Source organism: Hydra vulgaris, chromosome 10, assembly GCF_038396675.1.
Source record: "Hydra vulgaris chromosome 10, alternate assembly HydraT2T_AEP".
In the NCBI taxonomy this organism is placed as follows: domain Eukaryota; kingdom Metazoa; phylum Cnidaria; class Hydrozoa; order Anthoathecata; family Hydridae; genus Hydra; species Hydra vulgaris.
Genome location: NC_088929.1, coordinates 11,949,060 through 11,962,478, shown reverse-complemented (window position 1 = coordinate 11,962,478; position 13,419 = coordinate 11,949,060). Strand labels below are relative to the sequence as shown.

Here is a 13,419-nt window from a genome sequence, read left to right as displayed (position 1 = left end):
ATTTGATTACGTTAAAATAACTATTGAAATGCATTCATTGCACAAAGAACTAATATTTTTATTTGCTAGATAAATAAAATTAATAATATTTAGATAAAAAGGTAAAATTATTCTATAAAGATATAGTAATAATACTCGATTTAAATTTGTTGAATTTTTGATAGACATTAATTTGTATCATATTGCATCAAATCCTAAAAATGTTTTTGAATTTGTTTTCAATATTTTAAATTTGGTATTGACTGGAAATGGTAAGAAGTAGAATTCAAAAGACAGATAGAGGAACGATACCTGCAGAAACATTAAGAGCCGCTGTAAGGGAAGTTTTATTAAAAAACAGGCCTGAAAACCAAGTTGCTCGAGAGTTTGGTGTCGATCGTATGACATTGAAAAGATATGTTAAAAAGCAACGGCTTATTACGGATGTTACATTTAAACCGAGATTTATTACACGACAGGTCTTTACAGAAGAAGAGGAAGATTCGTTATCAAATTATTTGCTTCAAGCGTCGAAGATGAACTATGGCCTTACAACAAAAACAACTCGCCAATTAGCATATGAAATGGCTGTTGCTAATAATAAAGTTTGTCCGGATTCATGGATCAAGAACAAAATGGCAGGCATCGATTGGTTACAAAGCTTTATGAAAAGAAAACCAGAATTATCTCTACAAACACCAGAAGCCACCAGCTTTGCAAGAGCGACAGTATTCAACAGATTCACTGTTAGTGAATTTATCCGGAATCTCCGGGAAGCGCGGGAACGTCATCAGTTTGGTCCAGAAAGCATTTACACTGTAGACAAAACGGGACTAACAACCGTACAAAAACCTGTCAAAGTTATTGCTAGTAAAGGTGTCAAACAAGTAGGTAGTATAACATCGGCAGAAAGAGGAACTCTCGTGACAGCTTGCTGTGCTGTAAATGCGATCGGCAAATCGATACCACCACTGTTCGTTTTTCTGAGGGTGAAAACAAAAAACAAGAATTTTGACAGACACTCCTGTTCGAAATGAGATTTGTTTAGCAAAAGAAAAAAACAAAACAAAAAAACCGACCAAAAAAAAAGTTTCAACTGTTCATAAAAATTTAAAAAAGACCACAACAAACTAAAAACAAAACGTGCTCCTACAAGACTTCAGTTTGAAGAATCCGATGATGAGTTTGAGGAAGAATTGAGACTTCGAAAGATAAAACGTATTAAGAAAAAAATGCTACAAGTGCAGCCGTTGAAGACAATGAGCGAATGGAACTTTCCGATGATTCTGATAATATTGATGGCCTACCACCGCTTGAAAGTGATGACAGTGAAAATGATCTTGACGTGATATCTTCTCAACAGATAGTTGAATCATCAGAACTGAACTTTGACTTTGATGCACTGAATGTGGAGGATTTTGTTCTTGTTAAATTTGATACGTAAAAGAAAACGATTCATTATGTTGGACAAATCTGTGAAGAAGAAAATGTGCGAAACTTTTGACTTGACATCAAAAAGATAAACATAATTTCAACAAATTGAAGTTTATAACAAAATTATAATCATTTGGATCCTCTGCAACTTATTTAAATCTTTAGCTCGAGTATTGATTGCCTTTAAAATCACACATTTTTCTAAGTTTGTGGTTTCGATTGTTGCCAATTATTATTGTTATTAATTGTTATTAAATATTTTTAATATAATAAAGCAATTTAATAAATAATTCAGCATATTATTAATAAACATAGTATTTCAAAATATTAATACAATTTAATAAGCTATTTAACATGCTTAAACAACCAAAATGTGTTCACTGTGTCTGAGTAATGTATGTTAGCAAATTGACAAAAATATTAAAAAAAAAAGAATCTTATATGTTATAATACTTTGATTTTTATAATTAATACTACATATTTATGATTATATATTTTTTTATTATTACTATATAATTTGATTTGTTGCTACATAGATTTTTTAGGATATTATCATTATAAATATTATTTAATATTGATTTATATTACTTTAGTTTAAATATTATTATTTTATCATTCTGTCTTTCTAATTAAACAATATAATAAATTATAGTTTATTCATTGAAAGATAAGCTACTATTATATTATTAACTACTGTATTATTTAATCGTTGTTAAATGTATATATATAAATATAATCTACGTTAGTTACTTGAATGTTGTTATATGTTATTTACCTATTTGTTATTATACCTTTATTATTATAAATTATTGCTAAGTAAATAACTTTATTAAATTATTATGCACATTTATTATATCATTAGCTTTTTTTTTTTCTTATTAAAACACTTATTTAAATTGATTAACCGAAATTACGTTAATGTAATAGCAATATTTATTTATTTGCTTATATTTTATTGACTTTATCTTATTATCTTAATTGTTTAGCTAATATTTATTAATTTGTTTTAAATACTTTATTTAATAATTAGTTAGCAATTGATTCTTCTATATATAGTTACGTTTAAATCTTATACATAACAATACATTAACTTTAACACTTTACTCATTGAATAAACTGTATTATGGAAAGTTTTCCTTGCATTGTATGTCACAAAAATGTTGCTAAAAATCACAAATCTATTCAGTGTGACAAATGTAATCGCTGGGTACACATCAAATCCAATAACATTACTAGCAAACAGTATTCTGATTTAATTTTTGATCCACAGACCTGGTTCTGTATTTTTTCTGATCCTCAATCTAGTTCAAGTAAAACACTTAATTTAAATATTTCAACTAATTTCCCTGATCTCAATTATGTGTTTAAATGTCTGAACAAAGTAAACAATTGTGTCTTAGATTGTAATTACTACAATGTTGATGATTTTAATGCCTTAGATCTAAACCTAAACCCATTAAATTTCTTACATTTAAATATTTCCTGACTTTCTTGAGTTAATATCTTTATTCAGTTCCTTAAAATTTCCTCCCTGTGTTATTGCTGTGTCTGAGACAAGGCTGAAATAACATGTATCATCCATAAGTAATGTAGAAATTGAAAATTATCTATTAGAACATACACCAACTGAGTCCAGTTGTGGCGGTGCCCTACTTTATATTAGTTCTACTTCTATATATAAAAAGAGAGATAACCTTTTATTGTGCAAAGCTCATGAACTTGAATCAGCTTTTATAGAAATAATATATCCTTAAGCAAAAAATACATTCGTTGCTTGTATATACCGTTACCCTTGCATGTCGCTTCATGATTTTAATAAAAATTTTCTTATTAATTTATTGGAAAAGCTTACAAAAAAAAATAAAAATAATATGCTTATGGGTGACTTCAACATTAATCTTCTTTTTTATAAAAACTCGCCTGAAATATCATTTTTCATTAATAATATGTGTTCAAATGCTTTTTTTCCTTACATTTCATTACCAACGAGAGTCAATGTAAATTCAAAAACTCTTATTGATAACATTTTCATTAATTTTCACTCTAGCAACATTATATCAGGTAACCTAATAATTTCCATCTCAGATCATTTAACACAATTTGTACAAATCCCAAGTTTTTACTTCAAATATACAACAGAAAAGATATACAGAAAGTGTTTTCAACGGTTCAACTATGATGCTTTTCAAGATGATGCACTATGAAGCGAAAAGCTCAAAAAGTGGCCATAAGTGGATTTTTTTTAATACAACACTTTCATTAATATTTTTTTACAACTTACTAGACAAAATATCAAATGATAAAAAAAATATATATTTTTGTCATGTCTACTATCCTAGTCAGAGAAGCATTTTTTCCTACCTAGTAGAAGGTAAAAAAAGTTCGCTGAAATTCGCGAATTTTTTATACCTTTCTAATTTTATTTTTTTTACTCTTTTAGATAATTTTTTTATTTTTTTTATCATAAAGCTTTATATAGGCATTCTTTATCTTTTTCAAAAGTAAAAACTTAAAATATTGAATATAGCTTTTGCGAAATGAGTATTTAAAATATTAGGTGAAAGCATAGTTTTCCGATAAATATTGTTTTTGAAAATAATGTCTCAAAAGTTCCGCAGAGTTCCACCTTGAAATCACTTTTTTATCCTAGGGGATTTTATCATGGATAACTAAAAAAAATCAGCTGCCCCAAATTGCCCGAAATGGATTTATGGGCATAAGCATGAAATAAAAAAATCTGTGTAAAATATTTTTCCCCACACAATGAGAAGGTTGTAAACTGTACGTGGTCATTACTTCTGGACGCCAAAAGGTTTTATCATGAAATTTGAATTCTATTGATAAAATTAAATTTATATGAAGTTTTGAAAACAATTTTGTTTAAATTACTGTAACCCCTCTCAAAGGGTTGGAGGGGGCCGTTATTTGGGTTCTTCATGTTCCCAAACTCCAATAACCGTAATATTTTGTAACACAACCTCATTTGACAATAGTATTAAAATAAAAAATTCGTTACATAACGTGTAGAAGTTTATAACTAACATGGATAATTGTTGTTAATGTGTTTGTACGGTTTTGTGTGTGATAACTAATTTTTTTATATTTAAGCATGTTTATGTGGGTTTTAATAGTAATTTTGGCTGTATGTAGTTTAATATAAATCATGATTAGAATTTTTAAAAGACAAGTTCTCGTTGAGTTAAACAAAGAAAAACTTTATTCATAACATTATTGTGTTTATATGAAAAACTACACATGAAGAGGATTGACGTTTTGTATAAAATCATGGATGTTGGAATTAATAATCCCAACTTGTGCTCTGTGGTTGAGGAAGAAATGAAGATTAATATGAATGTTCATAACTTTAAAGATTTAAAAGGGAAGATTAAAACATTTCTTGCCAAGCTCAAGATCAATTATAAAAGGCACGGAAGAACCATCTCTCAACTTGAGGAACGCGAGAAAGAACGGCTGGCGTTTTAACTGTACCCAAGACCTGCTCCTCCCACATCAAGAGCATGAAGACCAGCTACTCCATGGACTGATAGTTAGGAAATAACTAAAAGGATTAAGGTATACATATATATTAAAATCTATATGCTACGTTTTTTGGTTGCTAATTTTATTTAAATGAGTACATTTATCTTAAAATATAAAATATTTTTTTAGTTTGATTGGTGACCATTGTACCGAAAAACTTGCCTGTGCTGCTGCGTTGAGAACTAAATCAAGCCCAGGAAAAACCGACTTTTGTATAACTATTAAACATTCTGTTAAAAATCCAGCTCTAGCCAGAAAAGTTATTGAAAATACAAAAACGAATCCAATAATGATGAAAGCAGAAGAGGCTCTTGCATAAAAGATAATTTGCGATCTCAGTGATTCACAATATCAAGTTATTAGAAACTCTTCACTGAATCAGAATGCAGAGATATACCCTTTAGTCAAAGTAATATTTGATGCAAAATCCAAATGTTATCCAGAAAATTTGGAAATTTTAGAAACATCTGTCAAATGTTATGTTCATTTAATGGTGAACCACACTTTATCAAGAATTATAAACATATCTAATACAGAGTGTCTAAATGGATCGGAAACAACTGAAAAGTTCTATATGAAAGCTGGAATGGATGGCGCCTCATCTCAAAGTGTATACAATCAAAGGTTTGATGACACAAATCTTTCAACAGAAGTTAAAAAAAAAATCCTTGTTCCAAACTGCAATTTTTCCGTTAAAGCTAAAAATAGGGGCCATCACTGTATGGTCAAACCCAATGCCTTTAAGCCTCCCCTTTTGCCTGCCTCCTCGCCTGAAGTACCAAAAATAAACAAAAGAGTCAACAAGAGCTGAAGATTCAGATGTTAGAAAACAAATAGAAAGTCTTCAAGATTTTGAACTTGAAATTCTCTAACCTGAAAGCAAAAATAAAAATAAAAATTGAGATGACCATGTTGGACGGCAAAGGCAGTGAATGCTATAACAGATACAAGCTCAACTCAATCTTGCAATGTTTGTTCTAATAAGCCTAGTGAAATGAACAAGCTGGATATAATTTGAGAAATAGTTTGCAATAAGCAAGCTATAGTTTTAGGATTATCCACACTGTACTGTTGGATACAAATTTTCGAATTCATTCTACACTTGACATATAAAATGGATATTAAAATATACCGACCCCGATCTCCAGAAATAAATTATCTGTAAAATCTCGAAAAAAAGAAATTAAAAGAAAGTTTAGAGAGGTGTTAAGCTTAGTGGTTGATACTCCTAAGTAGGGATTTAGAAATACTAATACAGGATACACTGCAAAGAGGGCATTTCAAGCAGCAGAATCTTTCTCTGAAATAACAGGAGTTAGTTTGGATATCATTTTAAGACTAAGAAACATATTGAATGCCGTTTGCAGTGAATTCCACTTAAACTTGGATGCTTATAAAGCATACTGTTACAAAACTTCAGAACTGATAGTGAAAACCTATCCTTGGTACATTATGTCATCTTCACTTCATAAGGTTCTGGAACATGGATTTTTAATTACTGAGCATTTGGCTCTTCCCATTGGAGCGTATTCGGAGGAAGCTCAGGAAGCACAAAATAAAGCCAATATCTAGAATTAATGTGATGCAGAACCAATTCCATTACTTACTAACAAGCGACCTGTCATCTCTTCGATTGCTTTTAGGAACCCCAAGACCTTTTCTGGTCCTAACCTTAATCCTGACGTACAGGACATCCTCAGAGGAGATGAATAGTTATTTTTTTCTTAACTTTTTTTCTTAATGTTATCTTTTCAAATTTAAACTTTTTCATGTAAAAATTCATATTAATGCCTAATAAATAAGGTAAATATTTTTTTCACTTAAAAAATATTTTTAGAATAATTTCTAGAATCTAAAAATTAAAAAAATTGCATTAAAAATTCAAGGGAGGAGGGGGAGGGAAGAGGGGGATAAGGAAAGGGTCTATAACTTGAAAAGTTTTTAATTACCCAATTTTGATGTTTGGTTGTGAATTGGAACAATAATTTAATAAAAAAGTTTATTACTTTACAAATTTTGAGTTTTGGCCGCGTTTTGACCATTTCGCTTCACTGTGTGATCTTAAGAGCATTCCTTGGTCCCAAATTATAAAAGAAGAAGACGACCCTAATCAATCTGTTTATTAAATTATTCATGCAAAATTTTGAAAGTATACTTAATATACATGTGCCATTAAAACCTCATACAAAAAGACAATTTAAATATGAAAGTCAAGTAAAATAAAAGATAAACTGTATACAAAATTTCTCAATCATTCGTCAATTATAATAAAAAAAAAAAAAAAAAAAAAAATTTAATTAAAGCGTACAGAAATAAAATCAGAAATTTATTAAAAATAAGTAAAAAATACTTTTATTCAAATTTCTTTCAAAACAATTTACACAATATGAAATATAAATGAAAAGGAATTATATAAATAATTAATATTAACATCAGTTTTTCAAAAAACAGTCTATTAATCATATGATCAGTAGCAACTTAATTATCGATAATAAAACTATTGCTAATTCATTTAAAGATTATTTTTTAAATATATCAGTGAATATTTCCGAAAAAATTGAACCTTCAATTAATAAATTTTACGATTTTTTTAAAATACCAAATTTTAACTCATTTTTCCTTTCACCTGTTACAAATGAAGAAATTGAAACAATTACTTCCACAATGAATGATAGGAAAAGCATTGGCCCTAATAGTCTTCCAACTTTAATTCTTAAATTATCTTCAAAAATTATTTCTGAACCAATCTCTAAAATGGTTAATAACTCATTTAAAAAAGGAATTTTTCGTGACGTTTTTAAAATTGCTAACATTATTCCAATACACAAAAATGGTACAAAGCTTGAACCATCTAATTTCAGATCTATTTCTTTGTTATCCAAAACCGGAAAAATATTTGAAAAAACTATACACAAAAGACTGCACAGCTTTTGGGACACCTTTATTGCTTTTATAAAATACAATACGGATTTAGACGTAATCATTCTACTACACATGCGCTAATTGACTTTACAGAAACTTTAAGAAACGCCCTTGATAAAAATAAGTTTGTTTGTGGTGTTTTCCTTGAACTGCAAAAAGCATTCGACACAGTAAATCATAATGCTCTTCTTGCCAAACTACAATACTATGGTGTACGTGGAATTCCACTTAAATGGTTTAAATCCTACTTAAATAACAGACTTCAATACTTTACAGTAAAGGAAACATCTTCATTAGCCAAAACTATAAATTCGAGAGTCCCACAAGGATCAATACTCGGGCCTTTGCTTTTCCTTGTATACATCAACGAGCTAAACACCTGCATTAATAATGTTTAAGCATACCATTTTGCCGATGAAACTTACCTATTAATTTTTGAAGATTCGCTAGAAAAAATGCAGTTAAATACTAATGAGGCCATATTTTCTGCTATTAATTGGCTTAGAGCAAATAAAATTTCACTTAACGCAACAAAAACTAAAATAGTTGTCTCAATCCAAATAGTTGTCAAAATCCAAAAAACAAGAAACAATATACTTTTAACATTAATGGAAAAATATTAACTTCGTCAAAAACTGTGAAGTACCTTGGAATTTGGCTGGATGAGAGTCTTTTTTTTAAGTACCATAAAACTTATTTACAGACTAAGCTAAACCGATCAGTTGCAATCTTAGCCAAGATCAGATATTTCGTAAATTTTGAAACACTTATTTGTATCTATCATACCATATTTGGATCGCACCTTAGGTATGCGTGTCAGATTTGGGGTAAAAAAAAAGGATCCCTTAAACCAGCTAGTTTCACTTCAAAACAAAGCCCTTAAAGTTATTCACTTTCAAAATTTCCTATTTAACAATGTTTCTCTACTGTATAAGTTGTCTAAAATTCTTTGCTTAACGACAATATTACTTATTTATATTGTTTATTTGTATTGAATTATCTTCATGATAAATTTCCGATTTCATTTAAGAACTTTTTCGTTCAAATATGTAACAAACATTTTCACTTCCCAAGATCCTTTTTATGCAATTATATCTTTGTAGAACAAACTAGAACAATAAAATTTGGTAGCAAATCAATTAAACATCAGTGCACCAATGCTTGGAACAATCTCACTCATTCTTTTAAAACTGAAAACTAAATTTCTCGATATAATTTTCTCAATAAATTAAAAAAGCGCTATTTGGATAGCTACTAGAATAATAACATCAATAAAAGCAATATATCACAGTTAATAGTCTTATTAAAAATACTCTCTCATGTATATTTTATTTATTTTATCCTTTTTTTTAGAATCTTTACATTTATGTACAGCTTTTTTGTCGCCCTTGTACAATGATTGAATGTGTATGTGCGTATGCATGTATGGGTATTCGTATGCGTGTGTGGGTAAATGTATGTGTACAAATGTGTGTATATGTGTATGTATGTGTGTTGTGTGTTAAATGTATGTATGTGCGTATGTAGATAAGTACAGACATATTTTAATATACCATTGTTATTATTATTAATACCTTTATTTTTATTGTTATCATTATTTTTTAATTACACCAGTATTTTCATTAATATCATTATTTTTTAATAATACCATTACTTTTATTAATATCATTATTTTTGTTAATAACATTATTTTCATTGTTATTTAATACCATTTTTATTATTATAGTTATTCTTAATGTTATTATTATTGTTAACGTTATGATTTTTAGAGTTTTTATTATTTTATTCTTATGTTATTATTCATTAATATTAGGTGTTTACGCATCATTATTAATTAAACTATTTGTTAACATCCTTGAATTGTAAAATCATGTAATTCAGAATATATTGATTGATTAAAGAAGATATTCAAAATGTAAAACAAAAGTCTATTTTTGAATGCTCTGGACTACTTTGTATACAGTTTACTTACTTGCACATTACTTATAAATTATTAGTAATGTTCGAAAAAGTAAACTGTATATAAAGTATTCGAACGCGTTTAAAACTCTTGTTTTCAAAAGTGTATTATATTATTAAAATAATACACCTTTAAAAACAAGTTATTTAATAGAGTTTTATTGTAAACGAAAACAAATTACTTATATTGTGAGATAGATAATTAAATTCAACATAAATTTTTTCAAAAATAATCTTTAAAAATCTATCTTCTTCAAGGTATGTTATCTAAATAATTATATTTTAATACGTTATGTTAATAAAGCTCGCTTTGTTTCCTTTATTTGTCTTACAGTATGGCGGCCGCGAATTTTAGCGTCACGTGATAGAATACCATCTTACATTGGTTTTTAGAACTTACATATAAGACGGCTTTTTCAACGCTGACTTTTAGTAAATTAACCGAAGTTAGTTTTCAATCAATTTTCTTCAATTTAACTTGAATGATTTGTTTTTTATTGTTTATAGTCAATTATGGTTATTCATAGTTATTGTAAAATTCTTTATTTTTCTGTAGTATTTTTTATTATTTTTTATTTTAATAAAGTTTTATAAACAATTACTAAAACAATATATTTTTTGATGATTTAAACTGTCTTTGTTAAAACCAGTAAAACCGAATATGTCCTCTGAGAAATATTATGCACGAGATCGAGGGCATCTTTTTTTTTTTTTTTCTCTATCTTCTCTTTCAGTATATCACAATTTTCTTGACAATTTTTTGTTATTATTTTCTTCAACCATCGTAAAATTATTATTAAAAAGATTTAGTCTTTTTTTTTTTTCTTTTTCTAAGTATATTACAATTGTCTTTGTCGAATATTGTTAAGTATATCACGATTGTCTTATCGAATTTTTAACTAAAAAGATTTTTAATTGTCATATAATGAATATATTTCACTTTTTGGTTTGAAAAAGTTCTTCTTTGACCTATATGTAGCAACTTTGAACCATTTCAACCGTTTTAGGCAAGTAGGTTAGTTTTGAAGGTCATTTAATTTAGTGCGATATAAATATGTGTTAGCATCATTATAGCAATAAAAATTTGCTGGTATTATTGAAAGAAAAATTAACTTTCGTTATAAATTTTCTTTATTTCTCTATGTTAAAATAAAGTATTATACAAAGTATGATAATGTTGAAAAAATTAGATTTAAAAACTTACTTGAACAGTGCCTAATCTTTAACTCTTTGTGGATAAAAATTTAAAAATAATAAAAGTATAGTTTCAAAAAACAATGACAGAAAAATAAATGTAGAACTCAACATGCGAAACAGCTTGATTAACTTGATATTAAAAGAGAAAATGAAAGCTGTTTGTTACAGTTTTAAACTCTCCTACATTATAAATTTGCTTGTTTGTTAATGAACTCTCCTAAGTTGATGTTGTAACACAATCTAAAGTATATTTTATATTGTGTTTTATTTTTGGGGTGACAAATTGATAAGCATGTCTGAGGAGTAATCTAAACATAGCTTGGTAGATATTTATAAAAGCTTAGTGTTAGAAATAATAGACAAAAATGTTGATTCACCATTTATCATTTAACAGTCCTGTGTTGTTTTTGAAAACTGTCGCTATTAGTCCAGCTTTTTTTTGAAGTGGTCTCTAAATGTCATGCATTTTTTACATCATCGTATTTTTTTACTAATAAAATAAAAAAAGTTTTTTACTAATTTTAACATTATTAAACATTACAAATTGTTATTATTCAAGTTTAAGAATATATAAATCATACTACATCAATACAAAATTTAAAAAATGTGACTACTAATATTCGCTTTTTAAAAAATAATTGGAAAAGCATGGAGCTGCACAAAGTCCTACATCACATTCTACACATTCATATCTTAAATCTTTTTGAACTTTATTTTTGTAACATACCACACATCTTTTTTGAGCAATATTCTTTTATTATCTTTTATAATAATCATTCATCAAATATATCCTTTCATTATTGATTCATCAAATGTATAATTTTTTATCTTTTTGTGAGTAAATATTTACTTTTTGAAAATTATTTTTGCACTGAAAGAACTTCCTTATTTGTCTAAAAGTGAACTACAGTTGTCTCTCGCTTAATCGCGCAAATTGAAACAGGCACTGCGGTGCGCAATTAACTAGGAGTGCGCAAATAAGAAAAAGATAAGAAAAAATTTAGCAAACTAAATTATTAACTATATAAATAAATCTTTATTTAGAAATATATTATGCATGACGGGAAAAGTCATGAATTGTAGGCTGATATGCATTCTGCAGCTTTTCTCGTTTAATTTTCATCATTACTGACCGTATGTTTGTTAATAGTTGTTCGTAGCTTTTAATTGCTTACCAATATCGATCAGAGATAAATGTATAAGTTCCATACCAAAGAAGTCTGCACCATCTCATCATTATTAGCTTCTTCTTCATCAGAATTGTTATCTATAGCAACTGCATTACCATTATTTTCTTCGAGAGACAAACAATCTTCAACATCTTCCTTGATTGCTTCAATATACGTTGAAGAATCATCACAGTCAATTGAGTCAAAATTGCTGATATCTTCCCTATTCCTTCAATTTGGTTCAGGAGCAAGAGCATATTAAAAGATGCAAAGTCAGCCTCCTCAGAGCGTAGTTCAGTGTTAAAGGGACTGGAAATTTGAAATAATTCTGCCTTGTCGAAGCAATTTTTGAGAGATGAAGGTTGAATTGATTTCCAAGCCAAATTAACATACTTAGTAGCCTCAAGAAGATGTGCGGGCTTCCCGTATTTAACTCCTGCTGCACCTCTTTTGCACAAAAGACTTTCTTTACTTTCTTTAAAACAGTCCTTTGTATTTATATCGAGGCTGTAATATGACAATATTCATAAGAGAATGCTTATATCGCTTCTTGAGAGCCGCGATAATCCCCATATCAATGGTTGCCTTCAACTTGTGCAATTTGGAGGGAAGAAAACAACTTTTACAAGATTTCGCTCAAACGCCACAAAAAGTCCAGGTGCATTGTCTAATAATAAAAGAACTGGCAAGCTAGTTTTTCGTTTAACTTCAGGATAAAAGACTTCATTGAACCATTTCCAACATAAAGAGACATCCATCCATGCATTTTTCTGATAAAAATACGGTATAGGTTATGTACTACCGACTATACAAGCAGGTCGTGCAGCTTTTCCAACCATAGAACAGGGTATTTTGTGAGATCCTGTTGCGTTGGAGCAAACAACTAAAGTCACTTTTTCTTTAGATTTTTTTTTTACCTCTCGTACTTACTAAGCTTTCAGTAGGCATTAACAGAGAATATCTTGGCAGCAAGCAAAAGAAAAGTCTAGTTTAATCCATATCATATACATTTTCGGGTTTGTACATTTTAATAACTGAGTAAAGGTTCTCAAGTTGTCGAAGAAATACAGGATCATCTTTCTCAAATTCAGCTCCTTCTCCAAAGAGATGCATTAATTTTAAGCCTCGACGACGACGAAAGTTTGCGAGCCAATGCCAAGAAGCTTTAAATTCTTCTTCTTTTATATCTAATTTTTGCGCTATTTCTTTTGTTTCCATA

The 13,419-nt window shown here is 28.5% G+C and overlaps 1 protein-coding gene across 2 annotated transcripts in view; it reads right to left on the bottom strand.

The window, feature by feature from the left end:
• The window catches only part of LOC136085796 (uncharacterized), a 66,887-nt gene extending 55,706 nt beyond the window's left edge, over nucleotides 1-11,181 (bottom strand). The window contains exon 1 of one of the 2 annotated variants that reach the window (XM_065807266.1): nucleotides 11,039-11,181. The gene's annotated coding sequence lies outside the window, so the exon portion shown is untranslated. The remainder of the gene's footprint in view (nucleotides 1-11,038) is intronic. The other variant, XM_065807265.1, reaches the window with a different exon arrangement.
• Between the last annotated feature and the right edge of the window lie 2,238 nt (nucleotides 11,182-13,419).